This window comes from Palaemon carinicauda, chromosome 38 (assembly GCF_036898095.1).
Source record: "Palaemon carinicauda isolate YSFRI2023 chromosome 38, ASM3689809v2, whole genome shotgun sequence".
NCBI classification, from domain to species: domain Eukaryota; kingdom Metazoa; phylum Arthropoda; class Malacostraca; order Decapoda; family Palaemonidae; genus Palaemon; species Palaemon carinicauda.
The window spans coordinates 68,018,050-68,029,809 of record NC_090762.1 but is presented as its reverse complement, the minus strand read 5'-3'; positions in this window follow the sequence as shown (position 1 = coordinate 68,029,809).

Sequence of the window (11,760 nt, the reverse complement as noted above, 5' to 3'; positions counted from 1 at the left end):
CAATGATATTACCGCTATAGAGTTATTGGGTCATTTGACTGACCAGATAGTGCTATATTAGATTCCTCTGGTTATGGCTCATTTTCTTTTGCCTACACATAGACTGAATGTCTGGCCTACTCTTTACATATTCTCTTTTCTAACACACCAGACAATACTAAGATAGCACAAAAGACTTCTTCTCTCAGGGGGTTAATTGTTCAGTGGCTGCTTTCCATTTGATAAATTGGAAGAGACTAGTTATGGTAAGCGGCTCTTCAAGGAAGACACTCCCAAATCAAACCATGGTAATGCCATAGCTTCTTTACCAGGTTGTTCCACTGTCTTGAATTAGAGTTCTCTTGTTTGAGGGTGCACTCGTGCATGCTATTTTGTTTCCATATTTCCTCTCATCACTGGACTATTGACCTTGTTGGAGTCTCTAGGCTTATAGCATCATGCTTGTCCACCATATGGTTATAGCTTAGCTAGTAATACTAATAATGAGGATAACAATTACTCAAAAGTTTTAGCAAGCTTATATTGTTGATTAATGCAGTTTTGAATATAAAATAAACACATGCTTAGTTCATAAGCAACGGTTTATTTAAGAAAATATTAAAGTTATACATAAACAAGAATAATAAATTGATACAAAGACTTTTACATGGAATCCCAAATGTTCATAGTCAGATAAAACATGAAAATACCTAAATTAAAGGAGCCTAGATATTCATAGGGTCAGGGACTATGATTGAATCCCTTGAAGTTCCATGCTGTATATTACTTTAGTTTAGTTTAACTTACGATCAACTCCATTTTCTGTTATTGTAGTGACGTCTTCATCTTGTCAAGCACTCCTCTTTTCATAACCCTTTATAACGAATACAAAACAAACTGAAGTCCTGGATTCATCCTTACAGAGAACAACTGAAATAATAAGAAGTGTGAAGATCTTGTAGATGGTGTAATCCTTTAATGATTACCGGCAGTCCAATAAAGCTTCCGTCTTTTCAATTCCGAATCTCGCGATAACATTACTTCGGAGGCCTTTTTGTTGGGACCTTGTGAAGCCGTTCTGGTCCTGAGTGTGAAGAAACCAAGACTTCTATAAATTACGCTGCTAAAAGGTTACTCAAGACGGGGAACAAGTGCTTTGACAATCGCAAACACACTTACCTTCACAAGGTAGTGCGAGACCTTAGGTACACCAATAAACTTATTCACATTTCTCAAATTAATCGATTCTTAATATTTATGTGTTAAAGGAACTTTAAATTTCAAATTATTTTGCTGTAAACATATGATTATAATTGTCTCTTATATTTTATCTCTGCTGCTGAATTGAGCAATGCATCTTATCCCATCCTAAAGTAAGGCCTGCAGGTAAGCATTGGAACACCTTAACTCATGTAGTACTGATTCCACTTGCGCTCTTTTGTCAATATCTGTACTTTAATTATTGTTCAGCACTTTCAGTTAGGGCGTACTATCCCGTACAGAGGAGTGAAGTGGAAAATGGCCTCCCTGATTGCCTTGAGCTATCTCCAGTTTATGGACCTGGAGCTCTGTGTATGAGTCCATAACCCAACAATGCTCTCCTGCTGCAGAGAAACTCCCCACTCTACATCTGAAGTGTCTGTATGCAGAAAAGTGTAGGTTCGAGAACTTTGAGTGATAGTCGTGCATTCAAGTGTACCTCCTGGAACCACCAAAAAAGATCCTTCTGAGAGTGTGTTGTCCTACCAGTCCCAATGTTGTTTCAACGTGAATTTAAGATCCCTCATATGGCATCTCCTGTTGGGAACTAGTAACGTGAGAGAGGCAATGTGACATAGAGGACTCGTTCATAGAGAAACTCTTGGAGTTGGATGTATCAAGATCTCCTCTATGATTATCCTGAAGTTGTCTTTCCTCTCTTGAGATGGGAAGACCTTCAAAAGAGGAGAGAAAATCTTCATTCCCAAATAAGTTGTCTATTGAGATGGCGTAAAAGAAGACTTCTTAAGGTTTATCTTTATTCCAAATGTCCTGCAAAGATCCAGGACCAATTTCTTCACATGAAGAGCTTCTTGAAGGTATGAAGATAGGAAGAGCCAGTCGTCCAGGTAGTAGCTCATCCGAATACCCACCCTGTGGAGTTTAGCTGCAGCTGGGGCCATGATCCTGAAGAAGACCTGAGGAGCCGTTGCTAGTCCGAAGCAGAGAGATTTGAACTGCTAAGTCTCCTCTGCCCTGCGGAAGCACAGAAGATGGTGAGAGTCCCGATGAATTGGAACTTGGAGATTAGCATCCTGGAGGTCAATAGTATAGAACCAGCTCCCCTTTCTTATAGCTAGAAGAACCGTCTTTGGAGTCTCCATCTTGAACTTTGTAATATCTACAAAGGAGTTGAAGATACAGAGATTGATAATGGGTCTCCAACACTCCGAGGGTTTCGTTACCACAAACAAGTGGCTGTGAAAACTCCAAGATTTGGGCCAGGCTGGCTCTATGGCCCCTTTGAACTCTAGCTGTAGTATCTCCTCCTTGAGCGCTTGTTGTTTTATGGACCTGCCGGAGTAACTGATGGTTGGTGGTGAACGACTGGTCAATGGGGGTTGAAACTTGAGAGGCATCCTGTTCTTTTTTCTTAGTACAATGGTCACCCAAGGGTCCTAATTTCGAGCCTCCCAAGTCTGCCAATGATGTTGAAAGCAGCCACCTACTTGTTTGTGTGAGGAACTGACCCCTATTTCTGAAAACACTTTGGGACAGGGTTCTGTGAGGACCTGGGGTCCTTCTTGCCCTGCTTCCTAGCAGGGAAGTTTGATGAAGCAGCAGCTGCAGACTTCTGCTTCTTCCCATATCTATTCTCGCCTCCTTGCCCTCCTTGCTGAAGAATATGGTATAGAGGAAGCCAAAACCTTCTTCACTTGCCGAACACTCTCTGGGTAAGTCAGGGGCGTAGGAGTGTTTTCCTGTTTGGAGGGGCTACAGTTCGAAATAACACTGAAGGCGGAGCCGCAGGCGCGAAGGTATGTGGGGGGGGGGGCGTCTGGGGGTCTCCCCCAGAAAATGTTTATGATGAAACACCTCAGATGCGATTTCCTGGCATCTGACAGCATATTGTATCAAAAACAAAATCATATTTTTGGAAGATTTTTATGTGACCAATTCCAATTTTTACACAATAACAATCATAAAATGCCAATAGGCCTATATATATATATATATATATATATATATATATATATATATATATATATATATATATATATATATATATATATAATACATATATATATATATATATATATATATATATATATATATATATATATATATTTATATATATATATATATATATATATATATATATATATATATGTATATATATAGAATAGTAAGTAAGCAAAATTAAGAACAAGCATATTTATAATATAAACATACATATAGTCATGCCTGAGACCAGAAAATATACATATTAAAAGTGTATGAATAATGTATAATTAATACTTCGTAAGCTCTGAAATTATATAAAGGTATACATATTTAAAAAGAATTATGAAGAAATTATATATATATATATATACGCCTATATATATATATATATATATATATATATATATATATATATATATATATATATATATACATGTATATATATAAATATATATATATATATATATATATATATATATATATATATGTATATATATATATATATATATATATATATATATATATATATATATATATATATAATATATATATATATATACATATACATTCATGCATATGTTTATTTGTGTGATATTCGTCAACTACATGTGTTCGCGTGTGTCATGTTTTCAATTTATTACTGCGTATCAATAATGTAGTTTGTTACTATGATAGTGTTTGGTAGCCTAATGATGGATAGATTAACATAAGTTTGCACGGTATGCACTGGGGGTCAAACATTTCAAGTGGCTTGATTACCAATATTGGGGTTGCTCTCTGTGAAAACTAAGCGAGTGACGAGTGACGTACGGGACTGTGAAACTATGATGCTGGGTACTAACATGATACTTACGTGGCGGGAGTGGGGTGGGAGGGTGAGACTGTACAAGAGCTGGTGCCAGAGATGAAATGCATTTACAAAATGTAAATCTGAATGTTTAAAAGCATATTTTCTGCAAGAAAGTGGGGGGGGGGGCTATAGCCCCCCCAGCCCCCCCCCCTGCTCCTACGCCCCTGTAAGTATTCTCAAAAAGACTCATCAATTCCCTGAAGGAATTAGGGATCAAGGTCTCAAGATCTATATCATCCTGAAGAACTAAATTTATCTGCTGCTGCCCAGTCTCCTAGAGAATTCGGCATCTCCATCCTTGGTTGAGGAACCTGTAGAAGGAGACCTGTGATCATGCCAGGTCCTCGGATGAGAACGTTGTGAAGACCTGGGGCTTCTGGTGGTGAAAGGGCTCTACTCTTGGAAAGGTAATGGATTTGGGAGTGACGTCTCCCAGTACTACTGGATAAGGAACGACGAGAATTTTATGAGAACTTGCAGGATCTCGCAGGAGAGGCCGAAGGAGGTCTACAGAGGGATCTAAAGGATGAACGGCTAGGTCTCTTGTCCTCCCGATAAGTCCTGGAGTAAGGAGAAATACAGTCTGAGGAATGATGGGACTGACTCCGGTTGCTTCTCCATGAAAACTGGCTTCTTGAACTTTGGTCAGAGGAGACGCTCCAGTCCCTAGAAGACCTAAGGGATGAGAGTCTGGGTGCGTGGCTTGAAGAGTGGTGCAACAGTCCTTTGTGACTGTGTCTCGATGTGGATCTACCCTTGGGAGACCTGCTTGAGGTGGACTGTTGAGAGGTATGCCTCCTATGATGAGATGAGCTCCTAGAATATTTCCTGCAACTGGGTCAGAAGGTTCATGGTCCTCCAAAGGTGCAGGGGAGCTCCCTAATTGACAGTGAGGAGAACGAAATCTTGACCCATGGATCTGAAGATAAAGGATCCTGCAAAGGTATAGGGGTGTTCCCTCGCTGACAATGTGGAGAACAAAGTAGCGATGGTGTTTCTTCATCCAAATTGCCCAAACATCCATCAGGGATTATCGCAAACTGGACCTGCAACCTGCCCTGCTTTGGGGAGGGGATCACCTCACAGTGTCCGCTCACCTCAGCAACTGGCATACTAAGGACAGGTACAGAGCTAGAAAGCAATGCAGTAACATTTAAAGCATTAAAGAAATTCACTAAAGAGGAAATGTCCTCACTCACCTTTGAGAACTTTGCCTCCCAAATAACCTGCACTCTCTCAAAACAACTTATAATAGAATAAGAACTATTGACGGTAACCGTTGTAGCTGGAGAAACGGATCCTGCAACGTCTACAGAGGAGCTAAAACTACCTAACCCTCCTTCTGGGACATTGCCCTTCAGAGGTTATACACCCTCCCCTTAGGCTAAACTAATCTCCTGGGGAAGTGAAGATCTAACCTCGACATCTGGTAGACTACTCTTCGTGGTCTTACTCAACTTATAGCTATTATGTTTCTTGGCTAAAGAGTAAATATGCTTGACATATAACTTACGACTTCCCTAGACAACCTTTACACTCGTTACAAGTAACATTAACGTCACACTTAATACCCCTACAGGGCTGACAAAAAGAATAAGTGTCAAAGGCAAACTTTCTACTTATCCTAGTTGAACAATTACTGCTGGAGCATAGAGTCTCAGAGTCAGATGGCATACTCATAGTACACTAACACCATCAAAGGATCCAAAAACCACTTGAAGGCGACCAATCCAAGGTGTAGTCGATGGTGAATAGATGTAACAAAAACCAAAATTAATACTAAAAAATTCAATAATTATATCAGAATGTTAGAACGACAGCACAAATGTGCCTCTGTGACAACAGATGATTAAAGAATGGCTCAGTAACCGGTTGATGGAGAGATCCTCCACCATTGGTGGGGAGGGAGAGAGGACAATGATACCAACTGTCAATTTTACAATTGACAAGCAGTTACCTGTTAAACAGTTAAAGCTGACAAGGGCTAAAGATTTTGACGACCGTTAGCTCCAAAAAGTCTACAGGTATTATGCTTTTAGTTTCATACTTTGATGAGATTCCTGAAGTTAATTAACTTGATCATAGTGAGACTTTTTGAACTTATTTTTGGTTGGCCACAATCAATGAGGGTAAGATAATTAGTCACATAATTAGTTATATAAGTTTGGAGCCAACACAGATGTGATCGGGTGAATTAAGTTATAAAGGATAAGTGTAAGACAAATAATAATCTTAGAACACTTATCAGGAATTACTTCAGGTAAAAGGCTCAGGTTGGATTCCAGTAGTTGTTACAGAGAGTTCTTGATCTTGTATTAGAAGAGGAGGGGCAAAGATGTCATCTGTGACAACTGTGATGTCTTCTGTTTCAAACTCAGAACTTGTAAGGACAGTGAGACAAGCGTCACCAAGATCAACTGATACTTTATTCAAATGTGCATGGGAGTATATTACAAGGTGCGGACGGAAAGGTAGGATGGCGCTGGCGTCAAATCAGATTGAATTGCCCGCCAAAATATATGTGTTTTCTTACACTTACAAATATACGAATTATGAGTTAACAGAAACATGTAATGAAATGATACATATGTCAAAATGTAGCTCTGATAGAGCGGAATACATATACATGGGAAACCCCGGTGTGGCGAAAGGAATATTCAAATAAATAAACAGTTTGTTGATTTTCTGGACGACGAAGGGAGTGGTGTCCTTACAAGTACTCCCCCCTAAGACATCGGGCGGCGTAGAGGGCTGATGATCAATCTTTGTATCTTTTCGGGCGTCGGAGGGTTCCTCTTGTTTTAGAACGGCGTAAGGATCTCTTCCTCTTGTCGTCGTTTGATGATTTTTCTTTCGTTGGGCGCCTTGTTTTGAGGTGGAACTCTGGATCTGCCAGGTCCGGCGGAGGCGGTGTCGCTTCCTTCGAGAAACGCTGGTTTCACGCGGTCTATCGAGACCCAGTCCTCTTGGCCATGGACGTCGAGAAGGAAGGCTTTCGTTGTCTTCTTAATTACCCGGTAGGGGCCTCGATAAGGTCTAGTTAGTGGTTGTCGATGAGCGTCGACACACGGACGAAAACGTACCCGCAGTCATCCAGGTTTTTTGGCTTGAAGTGCTTGGTTCTGTCCTGGTAAGTTTTGAGACATGGCCTGAACTTCCAGGCGATGTCCCTTAGGTGATCCAGCTGCGTGTCGTCGGTTGATGAGGGAAAGAATTCGCCAGGAACTGCGAGCGCCTCCCCATAAACCTTTTCGGCGGGCGAAGGTTCGCCGTCTGCGCGAGGGGCGGTGCGAAGGCCGAGGAGTACCCAAGGAAGTCGTGATTTCCAGTCCCCGTCGGTGCAGCTCGCCATCAGGGACGCCTTGAGGGCGCGGTGAGTTCTTTCGACCATGCCGTTTGCCGCGGGGTTGTATGCCGTGGTGCTGTGGAGCGTCGTCCCCATCAGGTTCGCCAAAGCAAGCCATATTTCTGAGAGGAAATCGGGGCCTCTGTCTGTCGTGATGTCGTCAGGAACGCCAAACCTGCTCAACCAGCTTGACAGGAGGGCTTCGGCGCATGCTTGAGTCGTAGCTTCGGTCATCGACGATGCCTCCAACCACCTTGTGGAGCGATCGATGATCGTAAGCAGGTAGCGAGCAGATCCAGAAGGAGGCAATGGTCCCACGACGTCGATGTGTATGTGACTGAAACGTCTTTTTGGCTGGGGAAAATTGCCTACCCCCGATTCGGTGTGACGGCTGACTTTGCTTGACTGGCAGTTGATGCATGACTTCGCCCATTCCCGGGCGGCCTTTTTTATCCCTGGCCAGACGAACTTTTCAGACAGAAGGCGAGCGGTGGTGTGTCCTGAGGGGTGTGAAAGTCCATGGATGATATCGAATATTTTCCTTCTGCAGGAGGCTGGTATCCAGGGACGTGGGCGGCCGGTGCTGGTGTCGCAAAGAATAGTTACTCCTGCTGGTCTGAGGGGAATCGCACTTATCTTGAGCGTGGATGGCCCCGTCAGGTGATCCTGTGCTTCTCGGTCGGTGCGTTGTTCGGTTGCGAGATTGGCGTAGTCGATTCCCAGGTGGATTGCATCAATTTCAATCCTTGAAAGGGCGTCCGCGACTGGGTTTTTCTTTCCTGGGACGTAACGTATGGTGCACCCGAATTCGGCGATTGATGCGAGATGACGTTGTTGTCGGGAGGACCATGCGTCTGTCGATTTCGTGAAAGCGTGTACGAGGGGTTGATGGTCCGTCTCGAATGTGAAGGGAGTGCCCTCCAAGATGTGCCTGAAGTGGCAGACAGCGAGGTAGACGGCGAGGAGTTCCCTATCGAAGGTGCTGTATCTTGTTCCGACGGGTTTCAATTTCTTGCTGAAGAATGCCAGCGGTCAAGGAGAACCATCGACGAGTTGCTCCAGCACAGCCCCACAGGCGACGTTGCTGGAGTCGGTCGTTAGTCGCAGGGGCGCGTTGTCGTCGAAATGAGCCAGGGTGGTGGCATTCGCGAGGGCATCCTTCGTCCGGGCGAATGCCTGTTGCTGGGGCAAACCCCACTCGAGTTTTTTTGCTTTTCCTTTTAGGACGTTGTCGAAGGGTGACAGGGTTTGTGCGATGTTGGGGATGAAGCGCCTGTAGTAATTGACCATCCCCAGGAACTCCTGAAGTTGGCGGATGGTCGTAGGTATCGGGAACTTTCTGATGGCGTCGACCTTGGTTGTCATGGGTTTTACCCCGCATGAGGATACGCGGTGACCAAGGAAATCCACTCCTTCCGCACCGAACGTGCATTTGTCGAAACGTACGACCAGGCCGTTCTCCTGTAGGCGTTTGAGGACGGTGCGGATGTGCCTCCGGTGTTCCTCCTTGGTTTTCGAGAATATCAGGATGTCGTCGACGTAGCAGACGCAGAAAGGTAAGTCACCCAGAATGCTATCCATTAGTCGTTGGAAGGTCGCCCCGGCGTTGCGTAGACCGAAGGTTGAGTATGCGAAGGTGTAGGATCCAAACGGCGTTACAATGGCAGTTTTCGGGATGTCTTCCGGAAATACGGGGACCTGGAAATAAGACTTGAGGAGGTCCATCTTGGTAAAATACTTCGCGCCGTGCAACGCGTTCGTTAGGTCCTGCATGTTTGGCAGCGGGTAGTGATCGGGCGTTGTGATGAGGTTGAGGCGCCTGTAGTCGCCGCAAGGTCTCCAGGACCCGTCCGTCTTTTTTACCATGTGTAGGGGTGATGCCCAGGGGCTCGATGTTTTCTTACAGATACCCATGCGTTCCATGTCCTCGAAGGCGCGTTTGGCATCCTTCAGTTTCTAGGGCGGGAGGCAGCGGAATTTGGCGTGAGTGGGAGGTCCTGTCATTGTGATGTGGTGGTAGATCCCATGCTTGGACGGGGAACCTGGCGAGTGTCGGATCTCGGGCTTGAAAACCTCGGGAAATTCTTGTAGGAGGTCGGCGTAGGGGTGCGTCGTTACGGCGGATACGGACATTGTTGCAGGGCCGTGTTCTAGGGCGCGGGACTGGCAGGTTCCCGTGTCGACAAGACGTTTGTTAGCGACATCGACGAGGAGTCCGTGGTGGGCGAGGAAATCCGCACCGAGGAGGGGGCGATTGACGTCAGCGATAGCGAAGGGCCAAGAATACGAACGGCCCATGATAGATATCTTGAGGGTCTTGATCCCATAGCACCGTATGGGAGATCCGTTGGCGGCGATGAGTGAGGGAGCGTTTTTGTCGAGACCACGGTCTAGGTCGGACTTGGAAGGTGGGAACGTTGACTGCATTGCGCCGGTGTCTACCATGAGTCTACGGTTGGAAATGGTATCGAGGATATAGAAACCATTCTTGTTTTGGTTAACTGCAGCTGCGATGGTGGCAGGTGGATGCCTCTGGCGTTTTCTTCTAGGGAAACTGCATGGTGCTCTACATTTCTTGGCGTCGCTGCCGAACAGTTGGTGGTAGAAGCACCATGCTGGGTTAGTCCTAGGGTTCGGTCGCGTTGGTTGCGGTGGTTTCTTTCTTGATAGAACGTTGATCTCGTCGTCCTTAGGGTCGGTTGCCGAGGAGTCTATGGAAGAGCAGCTGCTGAAGGAGGAGAACGAAGGCGGTGTTGACGATGATGCTCCGAGGCGAGATGCTTTGGAGGCCTCGTGGAGCTTCTGAGCCTTCGACAGGAGTTCGGTCATCGGGAGCGTGTCGGCGTCTGTCAATTGGGCCCTTACGTCCTGTGGTAGGCGTCGAAGAAAGATCTCGTGAGATAAGCTGATCTCACGTCGTCGGCCGTTGCTGTCTGTTTCGGGGAGCATAAGCAGGCCGGATAGCTTGTCCCACGCCTCAACAGGAGAGGTGTCACCCATGGGCTTGCCGGCGAGGTCCAGGACTTTCTGTGCCCTTGCTGAGACGGAGAGGGAGTAGATACCGATGAGTTTCGTTCTCAGGTCGTCGTATGAAACTTGGCTGGCCTGGGCGTCGAGCCATGGGGAAATCTTGTCGAATACCTCTTCAGGTATGGAGGTGAGAACGACGTCAGCCTTGGCGTAGGAGTCGCTGAGTCTAGCAACGCGGAAGAGTACGTCTGCTCTCAGGAACCAGGAAGCGGTGTTGTGTTGAGAAATGGGCGGCAGTTTGACTTTGGGCGTGGAGGCGAGGCCGTTGTGTGCGATGGGCGTGTTGCTTCCTGCATCGTGGCCAGACGACGAGTCGGCGAAGAGGTGGGAAGTTGATATGTCGGTTAAGCTCATCCTACTGCCTTACATGCACCGAAGTGTGGGAGAACCAAAGGCAGGCTCACGCCTAAGGTAACGGAGTATAGAAAAGGTAGCATGGCCGTAATAAGTCCGTTAATGGCAAAGCCAAAACCGCTGATGCTACTTTCAACTCCGGGGTCACCAGTTGTAAGGACAGTGAGACAAGCGTCACCAAGATCAACTGATACTTTATTCAAATGTGCATGGGAGTATATTACAAGGTGCGGACGGAAAGGTAGGATGGCGCTGGCGCCAAATCAGATTGAATTGCCCACCAAAATATATGTGTTTCCTTACACTTACAAATATACGAATTATGAGTTAACAGAAACATGTAATGAAATGATACATATGTCAAAATGTAGCTCTGATAGAGCGGAACACATATACATGGGAAACCACGGTGTGGCGAAAGGAATATTCAGATAAATAAACAGTTTGTTGATTTTCTGGACGACAAAGGGAGCGGTGTCCTTACAAACTAATAAGGGACGAAACATTCCTTGGGAGGTACCTCTTCTGTTGCAGGTGGTGGAATGCAAAGGAACGACAGAGTTCAAGTGCCAAATCCATTGCAAACATTCTTCTGGAAACATTGGCTTTTTTTCTGGTTGGTGCTGATAAATTATGAAAGAGTTATTGACCACGATGTTGATCAAACCAAAAAACGCACAAGGGCCACCTACGGGTCTTTCTTCTGCAGGTCATAGCAGCACACAGCTGGTCAACAGTATTGACCCTTCACTTGCTTGTATTATAGAACATGTGAATGTGTGTCTTCTTACTTTCAACAAGTGCAAGCTGGTGGTGGATCCAGGATAGAATATGGATTCTCTTTGATGACATCAAACATTGGCACAACAGGGTCACTTTGCCTTCATAGTTGTAGACAGCAACTGACTCCCCCACCTCAATGGGGAAATTCAGCAACTCCAGGGTTATGTAGGGTTTAGGATGTACAGTGCATCCCATACTCTGCAGGCTCCTGGCT